Source organism: Megascapheus bottae, chromosome X, assembly GCF_031878675.1.
Source record: "Megascapheus bottae isolate mThoBot1 chromosome X, mThoBot2.hap1, whole genome shotgun sequence".
NCBI classification, from domain to species: Eukaryota; Metazoa; Chordata; class Mammalia; order Rodentia; family Geomyidae; genus Megascapheus; species Megascapheus bottae.
Genome location: NC_143547.1, coordinates 13,819,842 through 13,838,759, shown reverse-complemented (window position 1 = coordinate 13,838,759; position 18,918 = coordinate 13,819,842). Strand labels below are relative to the sequence as shown.

Below are 18,918 nucleotides of genomic sequence, written 5' to 3'. Positions count from 1 at the left end.
GCTAGTGACTGCTGGTGTGGAGAAAGAAAACTTCTACCTTTTGGTGTAATTTTGAAGCAAACAATAGACCATCAGAACTGCAGAGCTCCCCACTGAAACTGCTAAGAGAGGTCCATTTCTCCCTCTGCATCAGAAGAGACCTTTTGTGAGCAATTATCCAATTCATAGTCTGTTTCAAGGGAACCTAATTGAACACATCAGTTTCCATATGTTATTTTCTTTTTGAAATAGGATCATGCCATGTATCGCAAGCAACTCTTGTGCCTGGCTATATAGTCCAGATTGAACTCAAACTAGCAATTTTCCTGTCTTAGCCTCCTGAGTGCTGGGATTCTAGGTGTTGGCAATCATGCCAAGCTACTTTAGAAAGTAGCATCCCTCTAAAAGAGAGGGCCCTCAAAAGGTGTTCTTCACTCATTTACATGAAGATGTTACTTTAAATTCATATTTGAACAGGCAATTCTGGTCATTTCTTACATCTTGTGTAGGGCTAGTATATGGTGGGACTAAGGCAGGACCAGAAGCTTAGAACTTGCCCTGTTCCACTGTGAATGAAAATTTATCAAATGTGATAGAAACTGTGCTGGAGAACACTGAGAAAGCATCTAAGATTCATAATAATATATGGTAGGAGGAGAAAGAGGTCAGAGGATTCAGTTGAAGCCTTCCAAAGGGACACCTTGATGTCCCCACTGACCTCAGAAGTTTGCATTTTTTTAAACATGAACTCCTGTGCCTTATTTTAACACTGAATTAAAATCCTCACGACTAATGGAATGTGTTTTGACAACAGCTGAACTGTGTGACTTCTTCTTTTACCAAAATGCTAATGAGGAGTCACATAACATTCAGTTTTTGTCTCAATAAATTGCATTCATTGTCATTTTATCCTCAGTGTTTGGCCATTGCCCAGGTTATTACAACTTCCAACATGAGTAATCTTATAAAGTGTGGCAAAAAACAATACCTCTTGGCTCATTTTCTCCAACCTATTAGAGGTAGAGATAAAGTACCTGATAAAGAAAAGAATTTAAATTGAGCTACCTTGTAGGGTTTTTTTAATTACTTAAAGACTCATTTGTCTCTTTTTTATCTACAATTCAAAATTGTTATAATTATTGGCATTTAGCAAAAGAGTTGACATTTGTTATTATCCCATTATTAAATGCATATTCTAATCTAAAGTATGTGACCTTTGTGAAAAACCATTTTGGAATGTATATTCCCAGCTTGCTATCAACATTATATAATGCTTTTCTTTTCCCTTTCATTCCTTTTTTAACATTCCCATCTTCAATTTCTCCTTCCATCCAAATTGATTCTACTTTAGGATAACTTTGCTGTTGGAATCACAGGAAAGGAATAAACAGCTTCAAGTATATTCATTGAAACACTACACTTGAACTGCAATGGTTTTGATAGACCATGTAACAACTTTCTAACATCACTAAGCAAAGGCAGATTCAATGGTCTGGTCCCATTACACCATCTAGCCACCTACTTTTCTTCAAAGATATTTTTTTTAACTCTTACATCTGTCTTAGAAAAAAGGAAAGAAAAGGGGATAAGAATAGCCAGCGATACCTGTTTGAGAACTGGGTATAAGTTCTCAAAATTAGAAAGTTTCAATAAAGATGATTCTCGGGAGTCCTTTAAGAACTTAACAAAATTGAGGATCAAATGTACTTGAGCTCAAGCCCTGGGACTGACACAGAACAGTTCCTGGGATTTACAGACTATAAACTATAAATAGCTATTATCAATCCTCTCTTCTCTTACTGAATGTTTTCATTGTCTTAAATCATGGGATAGGAATGTAGCTTAGTGGTAGAGTGTTAGTCTAGCGTTTATGAATCCCTGGGTCCCATTCCTAAGTAGCATAGAAAAAGCAAGAAGTGGAGATCTGTGGTTCAAGTGGTAGAGTGCTACTCTTGAGCGAATGGAATTCAGGGACAGTGCCGGGACCCTGAGTTCAAGTTCCAGGACTGGCAAAAAAAGTCAGAAACTTTCTTCATCACTTACAATGTAGCATGTGTTTTGGATAGCATAGACAAAAAGAGATCTGCTATTTGCAAATGCTTAAGCACATTTAGTGAACAGATCTCCTGATGCTCTACTCTATGCCCTGAGCAATGCTGGGTCCTGGAAAGATAAGGCAGACAGGCACTTGGCCCCTGGAGCTAAGCTAAAACAGTTAGTCATTGAGAAGTGCATAACTAAGTAGAGCAGCTTATTCTAAGACTGTTATTTGGGTCTTGTAGGAGAATCCCAACAAGGAAAAGCAGCAGTCCAAACCCCCTAGACACTCCTTGAATGCATTTATTCTACACACTGTGGAGTTGGCTTCCTCTTGAGTACTATTCAGGAGTTTTGTCATGGTGGGAACAATTAGGGGCTTTAAAGGAGTTATTCAAAAACCAAACACTAAGAATCACAAGATTCAGTTGTTATATTCAAATTTTCTCACTTGGCCACATGAAGTTTTATTTACACAAAACACCTGATAATATTCTAAGTCTTTTGCTTTACTATTTCGACTGCAGTGTTTCTCTCTCCTGGATGGTTTTCTTTTAACATGAAGTCAGTGGAAGGGCTGTAAACATTATAGTTTCCCTACCATTTAGGTATGTTAGCAGCTGCCTACTCAACACATCTGAAACATGCTGCAAGATCCAACGTCAATTAAAGTATGCCCTTTACAACTTTTCTCCATCTTGTCAAGTGAAATGCACCTCACTGAAACTATTTTTGAATAAGGAAAAAATAATATATTTCCTGAAATGTTACTATTGTAATTATCAACAAGTGAAGTAAGTTATTCTGAATTTTAACATCTTAACAATGATTCAGGTATCAAACATCTTAACAAAATGTGTATATACACATTTTGAGTAGTCTTTAGGATATAAAGTATATAATACATATATCAACTCTATCTGCTTAGCAATTGTCTTACTGTAGCTTAGCAAATATGATTAATATTAGTGTTTTTTTCCAAAATTGCTTTGTTAATGTCTCTATGTAAGTCAATATAATTGTTGGGGGAAAGGGAAATGGGAAATTTCATCTTTTCAAAGTGGGATAAAGATTGAAAGATCTTCTGAAAAGACCCCTTCGTAGAACCACTTGGAAGCAAGAAGGGAACATACAAAGCAGAGATGATGACTGCCCTAACAGCCACAATTTTCAAAACTTAATGCTTAGCAAAATCATTCTGGTCTACTTTGCAATCCTAAAAAGAAGAGGCTCAAAAAATGGGTAGTTCCCTTTGCAAGGACACACATACCCAGCTAATGGAAAAGGGTAACTATCAGGGAAAGATAAACATGGCAAAGCAAATAGGACCCACCATCCAAATTTGACTCGTGTTATATCTCCAGAGATGTATAAAAGTTAAAGAATGGCTTTTAATTAGTATACATCTAGGATTCTCCTAGCAGAGAATCACAATAGCCCAAATCTATGTACATATGTCCATATAGGAAGAGGTTAAATGAAATGAACTCCAGGATATGAGAACAAGATATTTATCTTTGTGATTGTTGTTCTTAATATATTATGTGAAAATATTTCCTTTCTCTTCTTTCTCCTTATGAGTTATATCATGTTGTTACTGTATCTGACTTTGTTACATTGTATATTGTGCATATATTTTTTTTGTTTGAAATTGGGAAGGGAAGGGGAAAATGAGATAATTGGGAGGAGGTGGGGGGAGGGAAGTGGGAGAAAAAATATGGGAAAATGTATCAAACAATGTTCAAGAAATAATGTACCCATTACCTGAAGAATGTAACCATAAACCCTCTACACATATCCCTGACAAAAAAAGGAAATAAAAAGAAGTGGCTTTTCTGTACAATAAGTACATAAAAAAATAAAGCCCATATATTCTGAGCAGGGGAGTCATACAAGTGATCATAAGAAAAGAAATTTGAACTAGCCACCAAAGATGTGGTAAAATTAGCTCCACAAAGAATAATTACTTTTTTCTTCACTATAAAAATAGAAGGGCTGGGAGTCTGGCCTAGTGGTAGAGTGCTTGCCTAGCATGCACAAAGGCCCCGGTTCGATACCACATACATAGAAAAAAAGCCGAAGTGGTGCTGAGGCTCAAGTGGTAGAGCTCTAGCCTTGAGAAAGTCCAAGGACAGTGCTCAGGCCCTGAGCTCAAGCCCAGGACTGGCAGAAAGAAAGAAAAAGAAAGAAAGAAAGAAAGAAAGAAAGAAAGAAAGAAAGAAAGAAAGAAAGAAAGAAAGAAGACAGAAAGAAAGAAAGAAAGAAAGAAAGAAAGAAAGAAAGAAAGAAAGAAGGAAAGAAAGAAAGAAAGAAAGAAAATAGGAAAGAAAGAAGGAAAGAAAGAAGGAAAGAAAGAAGGAAAGTAAGAGAAAGAATATCTCTATGTAACTAAAAAACAGAGATAATGGCTTATATTTTATCAGAATCATGACTACATTAGAGCCAACAAACAATGAGACCCTGGAAAGTCAGTTTCATTTACTGATTCAAAATTTTTTTCTCTAAAATGACATAATACAACATCCTTTACCACTACATTGTGTCTAACTCCAGTTGACTTTTATGAAGTTAGTTTAATGATTTCTGGCTATACCAATAATGGTGCATTTAAACTATAATAAAACAATGTTATTCATTTATACTACATATTTTTATAATATTAAATAATTTTAAGGTGTAACCTTGAAGGATAAAATATTGGAGTTTACCTATATTGGAAATTTCTGTGTGTGCCCTTAGATAATTATACACTCCTTCAATCCACAAACAACCACAATATGGTTTACTTTTCATTTTGCATGTAGCATGAACATGATTTTTTACAAAGCCTTTTATTTATTAGGGCTGTTGAAGTTATTCCACAGAGTCTAGAGCCTACATATGTGCTTTGTAGACAGAACAAGCAATGCATTTCAAAGACATGTGTGACCTTGTTGTGACTGTATACCAATTCATTTTAAATAATTATTATATTCATAATATTTTATGACTGACAGTAAAATTGTGCTTACCTGGCCTTCTGAATTTATTTTCACTTAAAGTACTAGAAAATGATGAAGATTACTATAATAACTCAAAATTGTATTACACATATTCATTGATAGGGCAATCATGTGTCAATCAAGCTCACTTTAATCAGGCCATGAGAAGATAAGCCACTATGAATAATTTTTGTTATGCATATGCTAATTATAACTATAATTCATGCAAAGAATAATATAATATATATAATTAATAATCACATTGAAAGACTGAAAACATGCATTTTATTTGTACAATGATGCAAAGTTCACATAATATCCTGACTTAATATAAAAAGTACTGTCTAATTCTACTCATTTTATGTTCTTAGACCTGTACTTCCTGCAGGAACAAAAATGCTCATTTCATATCATTATTTCATATGCATGTGTGTATGTGAGTGTGTGTATGTGAGCACACATACACACACATGTTCTTGACAAAATGACGTGAGAAAAGACTACTTTTTTTGCCAGTCTTGTGCTTGAATTCAGTGTCTGAGCACTGTCCTTGGGTTTTCTCAAGGCTAGAGCTCTACTACTTGAGCCCTAGTAGAACTTCTGGCTTTTCTTTTTCTATGTATGTGGTACCAAGGAATAAAATTCAGGTCTTCCTGTTTGCTAGGCAAGCACTATACCATTAGTCCAAACTTCCAGACCAGAAAAGACTGCTTTTAATGTCATAAAATGAAATCAGAAGCAAATATTAAAGTGTTTTTCTTTCTTTATCTGTAGTTTACTGCTTGGCAATTTCAGGTTGTGTGATAGAAATACATCAGATCATGTAGTTATGTCTTCTCTCTACCTAAGAGTTTAAGCCATCTTAGGCTTTGACACCTGACTAGTATTTCTACACAAAAAGAACAAAAAGCTATGCCAATTAAATATCTTTTCCAGTGAGCAATGGTCAGGCTAAGCAGCAAGGGTACATCCACTGGCCATATGGCTGGCCTGTAATGGAATACTATGTGCAGTGGAAGACTCTCATGGGTAGCATTTTCAGGGTGAAAATTAAAAGCATATCTGTAAAGTGATTAGCTGAATTTGTCACATAAACAAGCCAATCTACATCCCTATGATATTCCTTTGTAAATCTGCTAGATTGAATCTGAAGTATTCCCAAAAGACATAAAAGAAATGTGTTTGTAAATATAGGAAGTCAACAAAGGCTTACTATTTACAGGCATCAATCAACTTGAACAAGGATTCATGATCAAATTTTTCTGAAACAAAGAAACATTGAGGATCCTTCTGGCAAAAAGCAAGACATCAAGAAGATGGAAAGGAGAGGTTGCTCTTTAACATTTTTTTAAACTTTTAAGTCTATTGATATATCTGTCTGTCTGTCTATTTGTTTGTCTATTTAGTGCAGGGTAAATTTTTTAAGCTCAAATTCTGCCTTAAACAAAATATAACAATTCTTTTTTTCCCAAGCCTGTATACTCAACTACTTAAAAACCTCTATGGAAGCTTACATCACTAACTCCATTCTTCTTGTGCATGTAAATATATTTATAGTAAGATTCAGAAAATTAAAGAAATGCAGCTTTAGTAATGACACATGGGGGATTGCCTCCCCCTAAAGAACATTAGTATTTATTGCAACCAGAAAATTCTAAACAGAATTTGTATGTTTATATTATCCTTTCCTCTATTATACTTTGTATTCAAACCCAAGCCAATTTGATTAATGAAGTGTTAATTGAGAGTAGCTTTCTGTTCAATTGACCCATTTCAAGTGGTATCATCAAGTTTATTTGTTTCTTCCTAGTACCAGAAACAAAAAAAACCCTAAGTATTATAGGGGCATTTTAAAAAATGTAATCACCTCAAAATATTCTCATGCAAAATCCTTAGTTACTTCTCTTGGGTATTCAAAAAACTAATTTTAATTATTTAAAACAACTATATTCCCATATTACTGTTTCTGAAAAATAAAATTGAATTGTGAGTTAAATTCAGAATCTAATACTTTTAATTTGTTTATGTTGCTTAATCACTGAGTGATATTACCTACCAGCTAATTGTAATTAATACCAGAAAGTGTCTTATAAAGATTTACAAGTATAGCATGAGACAAAATGTTTTAAGTCCATAAAGTGTTATTAAATTCTTCACCATTAATAATTGCATATATTTTACCATAGAACATAGTGATAAGCCCTCACCCACATATTGCACTATTTCTTTAGAATAGCATGTAGCTATTATGATTTTAATGATTTGCTGGAACTCTTGAGAGGTCAAGTATAGGGTCAGATGTCACAAGCCTCCAAACTAATAGAGCCTGAAGTCCAGTTCAGTCACTGTGACTCATTCCAGAATTCTACAGTGCCTTAGTGTCTCAGAGAACTGAATTTTTTCCTCATTGAGATTTCTGATAGGACTACTAGAAATAGGATTGGAATTTAATAATAAAATGCTGACATGACCTTATCTATAGCTGTCCAAATGGTACTATCATAATTATGCTTTATAATTTGAACATCATTAAAAACTTACTATATTTAAATCTTACTAATCGATATTTATTTGGCTTACTACCAAATTATAGAATACGCTTTTTAAAAACAAATAAGAGCATAAAACCTATCCAACACCAAAGATCCTATGTGTTGTAAGACAAATTATTTTCCAAAACTTTCAGTGTATGAACAGACTAAAAGATTTCTGAATTAACAACCTTAAATTAATCATCAAAGTTCTGATATTCTCAAAAGCTTCATTGGTCAATTGGAAATAGCATTGTTTTGTTCATATATATTATAAACATCAAAAATCCATTTGAAATGCATTGTACATATATTGAAATCTGTGATCACTTATCTCCTGCACTGCCCACCTTGTTGAAGCTACTGTTCAGGAAACAGAATTAATAGTTTTCATGTTCAAATAAAAAATTACACTCCTTTCTTGAATCTTTTCTAATCTATCTACATGTTTTGGGATGACAAAAATAGCAAATAAAATAAAATAAAAAATTGTTTCACAGCACTCAATTGCTTCATGTTTAAATACTTTCCTATTAAGCAGTCCTGAATTATTTATAGAAGATATAAGGAAAATGTCAAAAACTGCCTTGCTTACATAATCCTCTTCCTAAAGAAAGTAACAGGTTATAAATAGCCATTAGAATGATTGATACTACCTTTCCTATCGTGATTATATGCAGTATTGAAGTAAAAGCCTAGCAATTACATGTTGAAACATTCTGTTTCATGGCCAGTGTCTTTTTATACAGGTTTCTTTCCTTTCTGTTATTTTTTGCATCCTCCTCGGAGATTAAAAAACCTCTCAAAACATGCCCTGTTCGATAATATATGTATGGGTTAAATCAGAAAACAACTGAGGAAGTCATTTATAAAATATTAAAATAAAGCATACAGGAAAAATCATTGCAGGCTATATTTCTGCACATAGTTGGAGACTAGCAGCCTGGAAGCAGCCGTAGTGTTACCCTGACCCCTGAAGGAAGGAATCAGGAGTTAACTTCACATTCAATTTCCTATACAATACTAACACCAAACCTCCAAATCCACTGGCATGGTCTAGCAATGTTTGGGCATGTCCTGCAGAAATAAGAAAGTCACCTCAAGTACCAGACCTCCAAATTTCATTCCACAACTCCACCATTCTGACTTAAGGTGAGCAAATCTTTTTAAAGTTACTTTGTGAGTTTATAGATCCTACCTCTGACTTCCTCCCTTGGACTCTAAGGATAAGGAATATGAGCAACAAAAGAAAAACAGAATTAGCTCATCTCCTAGACAGAAAAGTCATTTAGCCATCTTTGTAACCTAAACATATAGGAAAATAGGAAATAGCACAACTGAATAATAAGATTCAATTGGCCAGGATTAGATTGTTAGCCATTCCATTTTTTGTGAATATATGATCTGGTGAGGAAAAACAGATCCTACAACAGTACAAGGCCAAAAGAAAGTGATGTGCATCTGCTTTTTAAAAACACAGCTCCAAATAAAAAATGTGAGAAAATGACATTTTATTCTGCAGTATTCCCTTCTGTGTACAGTGCACACTGCACATTTATCTCATCTCATGGCAAAAGTCTCCAGTGACTGCAACATGTCTTTTAAAGCATTCAATGAGTATAACTTGAAAATAGACTGCTTTTTATTTCTGGGTTTTGTATTAATAATGAATTCGGTGCCATTTTTTTTTCATTTACCAAGATGTTGTTATCTCTAAAGGTTTTTATTTTACTTCTCTTTTCCCTGAGGGTTAAAATGGCCCAGAAAGAGGTTGTCATGGTAAAGATAAAGGTAAGAGGCACTCATTTCTGACACTCTATGATAGCAATCATCATTTTATGTGAGGGAATCACCACACTGAAATCTGCATCAAGCTGTACCACAAACAATTCAAGAGAGGGACACTAAATAGTCATTTCCTTCAGTCTTCATTTGAATGAATTTAACTTTCCCCTCTGTTAGGGGTCACATATTTCAATCATAGGGAAAAGAACTATGACCTTGGTTGGGATCATCAGTCCCAATTACTCAATGGGGCACTTGTGAAACATTGCGGACACATTTCCACTCTCCACGGGTGTGGCTAAAATTGCTCCTGTCCAGCCCTAAAGCTAGCATTATCTCCTCTCCCTCAGAAACTCACTGTAAGGAAACTCATGCTAAATTCGCTGCAGAGATCAAGGTTTACAGGACCCTCAGAGCTTATCTCTGTTGGCCCTCCTCCTGTTAGCTGTTACAAGCCATCAAAAGTTAGCAGGGTGATGGAACCTCTTTCTATACAATCATTTCATCTCACTATCATTGACTGAAGCTCACTGATGTAATGAAGTTACATAATCACCGATTATGCACGACTTCCATCCATCTTCCTACATATCCACATATCTTCTCCCCTCCCCTTCCAATCGATCTACCAGGTGAGATTTATAACACATGTAAATGCTCCATTCTCTCATCATATGTACTGAATATGAGACTTTGCCATTGCAGTACAGTGCACTGAACCACGTCATCAATATCGATTTTTTAATCCCATTTCCCAAGCAGATTTGCTTAAGCATCCTTAGTGCTCTAGTTTCTAACTTTTTGCCAAAACGGTTTAAAAAACAAGGCAGGTAGGACACATCTTCAACTTAAGGTTAAGGGAAGTGTGCAATTGTCTGTATTTCCCAAACTGGCTGCATTGCCATAGAAAGGATGCTCTCTGCTTCCAGACCTTCGACTCGCCTGCACGTGGGTCACAGCAGCAGCTATTTAGGGGTATTGAGAAAATTATTATATCATTGGGCAATTCAACTTAAGGAAGAAAGCACTATGATGATCTTTAAGAAAATACTAGTCCAGTCTTCTCTAATTTAGTCGTCATTTTACAGCTTTTCCTTTTCTTTCTTTTTTTTTCTTTCACTCTGACTGATAGTCCAATAGATAGAAAAGTAGTACAGGACACTTAATAATTTCTAATAAGCACAATCTAGATAACAATTAACAATGATTATCACCTTAAAGTTTAGGAACTTGACAAGTGGGAAATCCCTGGTCCCATTGCGGCTGTGAAATGCAGCAGAATACTGCACTGAGTTGAAAACCTATTTCTTTTAAAGAATGAAGAGTAGCTCATTTCATTTTCAACGGGGCTCTTCACTTAGTCTTCCTTTTACTGCTGTTACCCCTCCAGAATACAAGAGCCACAAACATTGCATCCAAACAAAGAGTATGTATCCAGAATTAATTCAAGACACTCTTCCATAACAAATTAATTGGGAAGGAAGAGTGATGCTTTGATTTATTTTCTGTTATACTCAGAATACAGGCACACGCACATGCACACACACGCACCTGCACACACACACACACACACACACACACACACACACACACACACACACCAACACACCCAACTGCAGTTATTCCATTCACTGCCAATAACGGCCACATCACAGCCATCAATGCGATGCAGCAATCATCCAAGTCACCCATTCCCATTACAAACGCCCAAGTTTGCTCACACCACTGATAGGTTTGCATATATAAAATGACCTTACCCACAACAGTCTTCCAAATTATTCTCCTCTGGATATCAGTCGGTAAGGTAATTTCTGGTCATCACAATGCGTATTCAGAAAATCCACGTTTTACTCCTGTGTTCTTTTTCTTGTTTTTGCTAGCAATTATTATCATAGACAAGATACCCATTCACAAATGCCAAGTTCACCATAAAAGCAGATGATTCCATACAGATCTTCCCCACAAGACTGTCTCCAGTTAGTTCTCAAAGTGCCCGATTGTTTGGTGAAGATACAATCCAGGTGCAGAGCAAGGGGGGGGGAGAGAATACTGGAAGGAAACAAGAAGAGGCAGATAGAAAAGGAGAGACTGAGAGACAAGAGAGCAGAAAAAAGGGAAAAAATTTTTTTAAAAAAAGAACGAAGAAAAAAGGCCAATAAGTGATGAAGTCTGTAAGCTTTATGACAAGAATTGTAGTCTGCTTGCAAATCTTCTAGATATATGTAGCTTTCAAATCCTCCTGGTCCCCAAGTAAAATTTCCAGATCCGGGATGCAGCCATAAGAAAGAATCCTATGTATATTTCACAAGTATCCCGCAATAACAGATCCGACGGGGTTTTCCTTGTACAGTACTGCTATGTGAAAGCACACAGCCCCTGCTGTTTGGGAAGGTGTCTCCTGGGTCCTAGCTCTCTTCAGCAGCCCCCAAAAAGGATTTTTCAAAAGAGTGGTGCGGGACCAGCAGCTTTGCGTTTATCTTCAGTGATGCGAATCCCATGCGAAACAAACAAACCACCAATAACACAGGCTCTTGGTTAGTAGCCACAATCCACTCAAAATATCCCAGGGAAGAGGGAGCGAAAACAAGAAAGAGAAACTGCAGTGCATAAATGATTCCAGTGTTTCTACAAGATCGGTTCATTTGATTGAATGCATTCTCTGGTTTGCTGCAAGTCATAAAGAGGATAGTATTACTGCCACCCAATGGATATTTTAGTACTAGCCAATCCACAGACATCCACCGCTTTGCGAGTTTTAGTTTTCGGAAGAGCAGAAGAGAAAAGAGGGTAGCCTGGGAATCATTTCGAAAGGAATTACGGGAATTTGTCTTTCCAGGCCAAAGTGGACCAGCAAATTTGGCTGCTGACCCGGTCTTGCTTTAACCACCTTAGAATGATGGTTCTGCTTTTCTAGGATACAGAAAGGTACAGAGAGCGATGCCTAAGCGGATATCCTCATGATAACCTCCTTTTCATCCATTCTCTTTGAAGCAGCTCTATTACTGCCTGCGATCTCCTTTTCCCCTTTTCTCTGTATCACTTTAAGACGGATTTCGAAAGGGAGGGGCCTGCAGGGGCTGCTGCAAATCTCAGGTGGCAAGGTGATAATTGTTTCTAAAGGGCAGTTTTGCAAAGTGTTTGCCTCTGTATTGGTATGTAAACTGTAAGTCCGGGAAGCAGAAAACCTATCTGCAGTCACCTCTTTCTGTTTGGCTTGGGGGCAGAATCTTCCCTGGGAAAGTGAGGCTTGGGAGACGAGAGTCTGTGAAAGGCTCACTGGGAGTCCAGGCACTGGGGAGAGAGAGGAGGAGCTGCTGAAAGGAGGGGACTGAACTGGATCCTCCTTCCATCCACAACGTAATAAGAGTTTCCAACGTAAAAGTTCACTGAGAGTTTCTGAAAAGGATTTGTGATGAAGAAAAGAGATGAGAAGTAGGTACTGGTAAATAAATTCATTTTTTTACTCAGTTTAAGGTCCTTGCCCTTTTACATTGGGATTGTATATATTATGCACACTTGATTCCGTGCTCCTCAAACTTTAATTCATTCAAATCTCTTGGTGTCTTGAGAAAAATGCAGATTGTGTAGGTCTGAGGTGAGGCCTAAGTCCCTGCCTCTCTAAGCTGGTTCATAGACCTTAATAATGTCATGGGATTCTGCACCACGCTTACAGTAGCCAGACCCTAGGGGACTGTGAAAATTTACTCTTCCCAGTCACAGTGTTTGCTTCTGCCAGTAGAGAAGACAAGGCAGGAAGGACAGAGAAATGTGTGACTATTTTATTTCCTCCTCCCCATTCTTTAGTCTTTTCCATACACCCCCCTGGAAGGTATAAGTAGGTAAACCAAAAACTGAAGAACCAATAGGCAAAGCAGTCTTGCACCTTGAGATTTGTATTTTCCTTTAATATAGGGAGAAAATCACAAGTTGAAGATAAAAAACACTCCTAGGAAATATATGAGGAAAACACATTCAAGCTAGGGCACAGGTGATGGTGAATGAGAGCGAGGGGACTGGAGGGGAGAAAGCAGAATCTGTACTTTGAAGGAATGCACATGAATTTGAAGTTTCCCACCCAAATGGATGGGAGATATGCTAAATTGTGCACTTTTCCCTCTGCTCCTTCTCCATAGGCTACAGTTCAGTGGAATCTGCAGACCAGAGATGAAGTAGAAATATGACCACCCCCGAAGTGAATAATCCATGTTTTCTATACCTTCTAGTTAGTCCTCTGGCTGACCCATGTCAGTGAAAAACTGGACTTCATGGCATACTGAAGAGAGCACAATTAAGACATTTAATTGTTTAAAGCAAAATTTTGAAGTTTAAGTCCTGGACTGTATGCTCAAATCCTGTATTTGAAACTACATTCTGTATAGCAGCAATTACCCATAGGAATCATTCACTTCTTTTGGTAGTATTTGTTTCTTTGCCTGTAAAGTGACAGCTGAGCTAATTGTCAAGGTGTAGTCCAGCTCTATAAAGGACAAAATTCAAATGCTCTATTTGAAATGATTCTGCAGGACAGTCCATTGCCCACAGGGAGAGTGAGTTGAAATTCTCACCTTGGCATAGGCTGCAGAGTATCCATAAGCATTGACAAATGCCTTAAAGACACAGGTGAATATTGGACAGTTTCAATCCTACTGCAAGAGATGATTTTAAATGCTTTCTCTTCACATGCAGGAAGGGAACTGTTTGTTTGAATTCGAGGTGAAGCATTGTCTATTCCTGGATCCTACAGAGCCAACTGTGGGCTTCGCTGTTTGTTGCCATGGGATCCTCTTTGTGCGAACTGTCTTGAACTGTGTGGGAACATTTTCCTCATGCTTCCCTTCAGTTTTCTCTCTCTCTCCCTCCCCCCTCTCTCCTGAAGATATGTGTCAGAACAAAAATGTAGCTGCATTATTGCCAATTAAGAATAACAGCAGCTGCAAGGTGCATCTAATTAAGAATTTTAATTACTGAATTCTCATTTGCAGATGTTGGGAGCATTAAACAACATATAGTGGCTTTATTTTAAAATATGGATTATACTGACCTCTCTTCACATGGAGGATTAAAAACTTGCAGGACACCGTGATGGCTGTTATAAAGAAGGCTGACCTGGTCTTCATACATTTAAACTCAGCACGAGGGACATTGATACAGAAGGATTTTGAGTCTGAGGAAGCCCAGGCTACTCACTGAATTCAAGGCCAACTTGCAATATAATATAATATATAATATGAACATATACAATATGTAATACGAACATCACAACAAAACAACAAAGAAAATAAAAGCTTTGACCTGGGGAGTATATTACATTTACAGATTGTTTGAGAATATATGACACCATATTCATAATATAGAAATAGTCTGATTAGCCATAAGTGTGTTTTTCTTTTTGTAAAGGAAAAAAGCAAAAAAAATCTCAAAACACTGAATTAATAATTACTATGCAAGTAGAATCCAAATGTATTATGTAGTTCTCAATTGTTCTATTTTTTCCCTTGCCAGTAACAGGATAGTTAAAGTAAGTTTGGTGCTGCAGTATGGGGATTGTAGGCTACAATGCAAAGCATAATGGGATTTGTAGTAAAAACTGGCTGCAGATCAATCCATGCCTGTAGCTCTTCTCTACTGAAGAAGCTGCCGTTCTATTTTCTTGAGAATGAGAGTGTTCATATATTTTACATCAAATTGATGGAACAAAGTATGTATTATTGGAAGTATAAAATTAGAATTTAGTTACAATCACATTCTGAACAGAAGGAAAATATAATAACATCTACTTTATAAGCCACAAAATAACATGAATGAGCTATTTCATAACATTACATATTATAGCTGAGATTCTAAAAATTACATTCATTGTTTAGTGGTAAAAAGTGAGGAAATACCAAGTTCTGTGGCTATGAAAAAGAATTATGAATAGGGGAAATAAGGTCAGATTCTTATTGATTTTACCTTTAACTACTGGTAGCCTAAGTTTAAGTTTTCACCTTTCACAGCATTCCTCAATGAAATGAAGGAGAATTTTATTTGACCCACCTTTTCAGATGGTTTGCTACACAAAATTACTCTGAAGATTCTGAGTAGATTCGTTTATTTTTTTTTAAATCTAGACTAGCCTCAAGGCTAGAAAATATGTCTGCAGTGGGTTATTTCACTCTGCTTAAATTTAATTAATTATGGAAATGTATAAATTAAGAAGTTATAATTCAGCTCATTTTGTATGCAACTAGGTAAATAAATACATAATTTACAAAGGTTTTGATTTAATGCTGCTGGCAATTTATTTCAAAGTTCAATAAACATTTCCTGTACGATATGAATTCAAAGTCTATCTCCCCAGGAACACTGTATGAAATCAGCCCCTCTTTTGTTAGGAAGACTAAAATACAACTCTTCAAAGCCTCTCCCATCCGTGAAAGTTCCCATTATCATGCTAAGTTACTTAGAAGATATTTTATACCTGAGGTTGCTTCTTTTTCTCTTTCTCAATGAGGCCTCTAGCCACAAAAAGGCAATACGAAAGCAAACTATTATTACCGACATGAATAACTGCAAAATCAAGTACCCTTCATTTTCAGGCCTTTTCCCAACAACGCTCATTTGAACCCACCACCACATATTCTCAAATGAGATACAGACAAAGACTTGTGCATTTCAGCAAAATTCCATCGTAAAGTTCAGGAACAATAATGTTTTGGGAGGTGGGGGGGAACAGCAACAGGAAAGAAAAATGGCATGGCTGTTTTTCTTTCAGATTTCTAAGTTTTGAATCATAAAACATACAAATATATATCTTTTTGAATGCAGTTTACATTATTGTTCATACTGTGAGTATTTCTTTTATGGTCATAAAAATAAAAGCAATGCCCCAAATGAAACTCTATGTACATAAGCGATGCAAATGCATCCCCAGTGGAAAGCCGGCTGGCTGCTGGTGGGAGGGTATATTTATACAGTGCCTTTCATTTGGAAGGTTCCCAAAATGATTTGCAAACTGTATATAGAGGAATTGCTCACCATGGAAATTCACCCACTTCCATGAGAGAATGCAGAAGTCATTCCATGCTGACATCCATTTTAAATAAAGCCACTAAACAATATTTCAGGTGGTGAAATATTAAAATTGTAATTGATTTAAGAAATGTGCATAGAAAACCCACTATGTACCAAGGTTTGTACTGAGGTGTCATTGTGGGTATAAGGAATCAGCTTTCCTGTTCTCTTAAAGCTTAGATTTGATTGGAATCAGATAGAAAGTTTGAAATTAAGAGCCTTATTTCCTGGAGATTTTTCTGATTTCTACATATAGTTCTACTAAAATAGAACACCTTTTGTGTTTATTTATATCATTCTTCCCAGTATCCAGGGCACATGACCTATGGCAATACCTTCCCACATTAGATTAAATGCACAAGAAGTGACTTCAGATATAAGGATGAAGCAAGTAAAGCGACAATAATACTTCCTACACTGAATGATTTGGAAAATGGGAGAGCAGAATTTATACTCTCCCTAATTTGAAAACGAAATAGTCCTGAGGTAAATCTGAAATGATCCAGGGCACTGCATGGTAATTAAGTCATATAAAACAGTTTGGCAAAGGAGGATGACAGTGTGTGTGCTACTAGTTCAGAGTATATATTCAGAATCAAACCTCTTAAACTAACCAGATGATGAATAATTTTTTCAAAGTAAAAGAGGACAGAGAAAGATGGTTGGCACTGTCAAAGTTGAGCTGAGACTCAGGTTAGAATTCCATGAGCTCACAGCCATCACTTCTCCCTTAAACTTTGTTTCTAAACTTCAGCCACTGGATCCCCTTTATGAGTAACTCTTGAGCTACTGGAACTGCATGTCTTACCTTTGAGGAGAGCTGAAAGTGCCTAGAGTTAAGACTCTCCTCCACTGTATCCAGTGATTAACTGATAGCACAATATGAAAACCTTGGTTCTTTTCACTATAGTTCAGAAACGTCATGAAGAACTATTAATACTCTAAGCTCTCCTCTGACATCAAGCTAAAATTTGGCCTGTGTCTGCAGTAGCACCCCAGCCTGATTTTGAAGTAACAGCAATCGTTTATATCTGAAGATTCATTTATTCAACCTGTGTAGATAGAGACAGCAATAGTATTTCAAGGACACATTTTGCTATCATTTATCAATTACACACTATGTACTCTTATTATAAGTATGGCAAAGCCTTTTCTTCTATTTCTTTCCTAGTACTAGGGCTTGAACTCAGGTCCTGGGCACTGTCCTTGAGCTTTCTTGAGGATAGTGCTCTACCACTTCAGCCATAGTACCACTTCTAACTGTGTTTGTGGCACCTAGGAATTGAACCTAGGACTGTGTGCATGCTAGACAAGCACGCCACCACTTGGCCATACTCCCAGCCATAACAGCCTTGTCTTTAATTAGTTCATATCTAGCCTTAGAAGAGGCATATGAGCAGTACATAGGGATCTATTGTGATAAATACTATAAGGGAGTCTTAAAATGGCCTGAAAGATTAGAGAAGACTGGAGAAAGGTGTTATTTTAGTGACTTTAGGATGCGCAAAATAAAAATCACAAAATGAATGAAGATTAGGAAGAGAATAACACCTAAGTAGGCTAGTTTTTCTTTACCTAGAAGGAAACAGCATTGGTTCTGGTAGTAGAACTCAAAAGGCTTTAAAATCAGAGAATCAGTTTTTGAAGTGGTCTCTAGAGACAACCTTGAATAATCTATTTTAGAAAGAAGAAATCAAATCTCATTCAACAAAATGACATAGTTCTTTAAGCTTACCCCGCTAGGAAGTGGTAGGACTTCTCTTTGTGAATGACTCAGCCATACAGCCTGTCAGCCTTTTCTTTGAAACGATGAAGTTTAGGACATAATGGAGATATCTGATAATAATACGTGCTTTGGATACTAACATGTAACTATATGGCTTTAAGAAAAATTCTCTCCTACATTAATGCTTCTTAAAAACTTCATTGCAATACTCAAAATGTGTCAAACACCAATAGAAGAGATGAGCCAGATGTTAGTATGTTATTTCATTTTATTTATATCATCTGCACCAGTTAATGCCTCAAGTGAGAGACTTGAGGCATTAAAGTAACAAATGATGGAGTAGTGCAAGTACAATCATACTTGTTCAGATCTGCAGTGTTCTTATAGTATACCACATACCCAAGTAAGTGTTTTATGTGTATATATATATATATATTAATTTGTTCTCTTGATAGACAGTCAACTAAAGCAAATCGGATAATAAACATACCCAAGATCATTATCTATGGAGCAGTAGTGCTGGGAGTCAAAAATGATCTTGTTAATAGGGTATCCTTCTTTTGGAAATGCTGAAGCTTATAATTTTAGCAGATGCCTAAAAAGTGGTATATGCTTAAGAAAACCATACTATACTTCATTTTAGCATTTCAAACTTGTTTTCATTTATTTTCTCTCTTTATTAAAAAAGGGTATTTGTAATGGTGCAAATGCTGTTTATTTTTGTTTGTATTTAAAAAATCTCGGTTGTATTAAGCTATTTAGTTAGAGAGTCAGACATTCCAATAAGGTAACTGGTTTTAAAAATAAGTTTTGAGACAGGTGCCAA

General features: G+C 36.3%; 1 protein-coding gene across 1 annotated transcript in view; it reads right to left on the bottom strand.

The window, feature by feature from the left end:
* Nucleotides 1–11,632, bottom strand: part of Il1rapl1 (interleukin 1 receptor accessory protein like 1) — a 1,176,498-nt gene extending 1,164,866 nt beyond the window's left edge. The window contains exon 1 of the mRNA XM_090326111.1: nucleotides 11,071–11,632. The gene's annotated coding sequence lies outside the window, so the exon portion shown is untranslated. The remainder of the gene's footprint in view (nucleotides 1–11,070) is intronic.
* Between the last annotated feature and the right edge of the window lie 7,286 nt (nucleotides 11,633–18,918).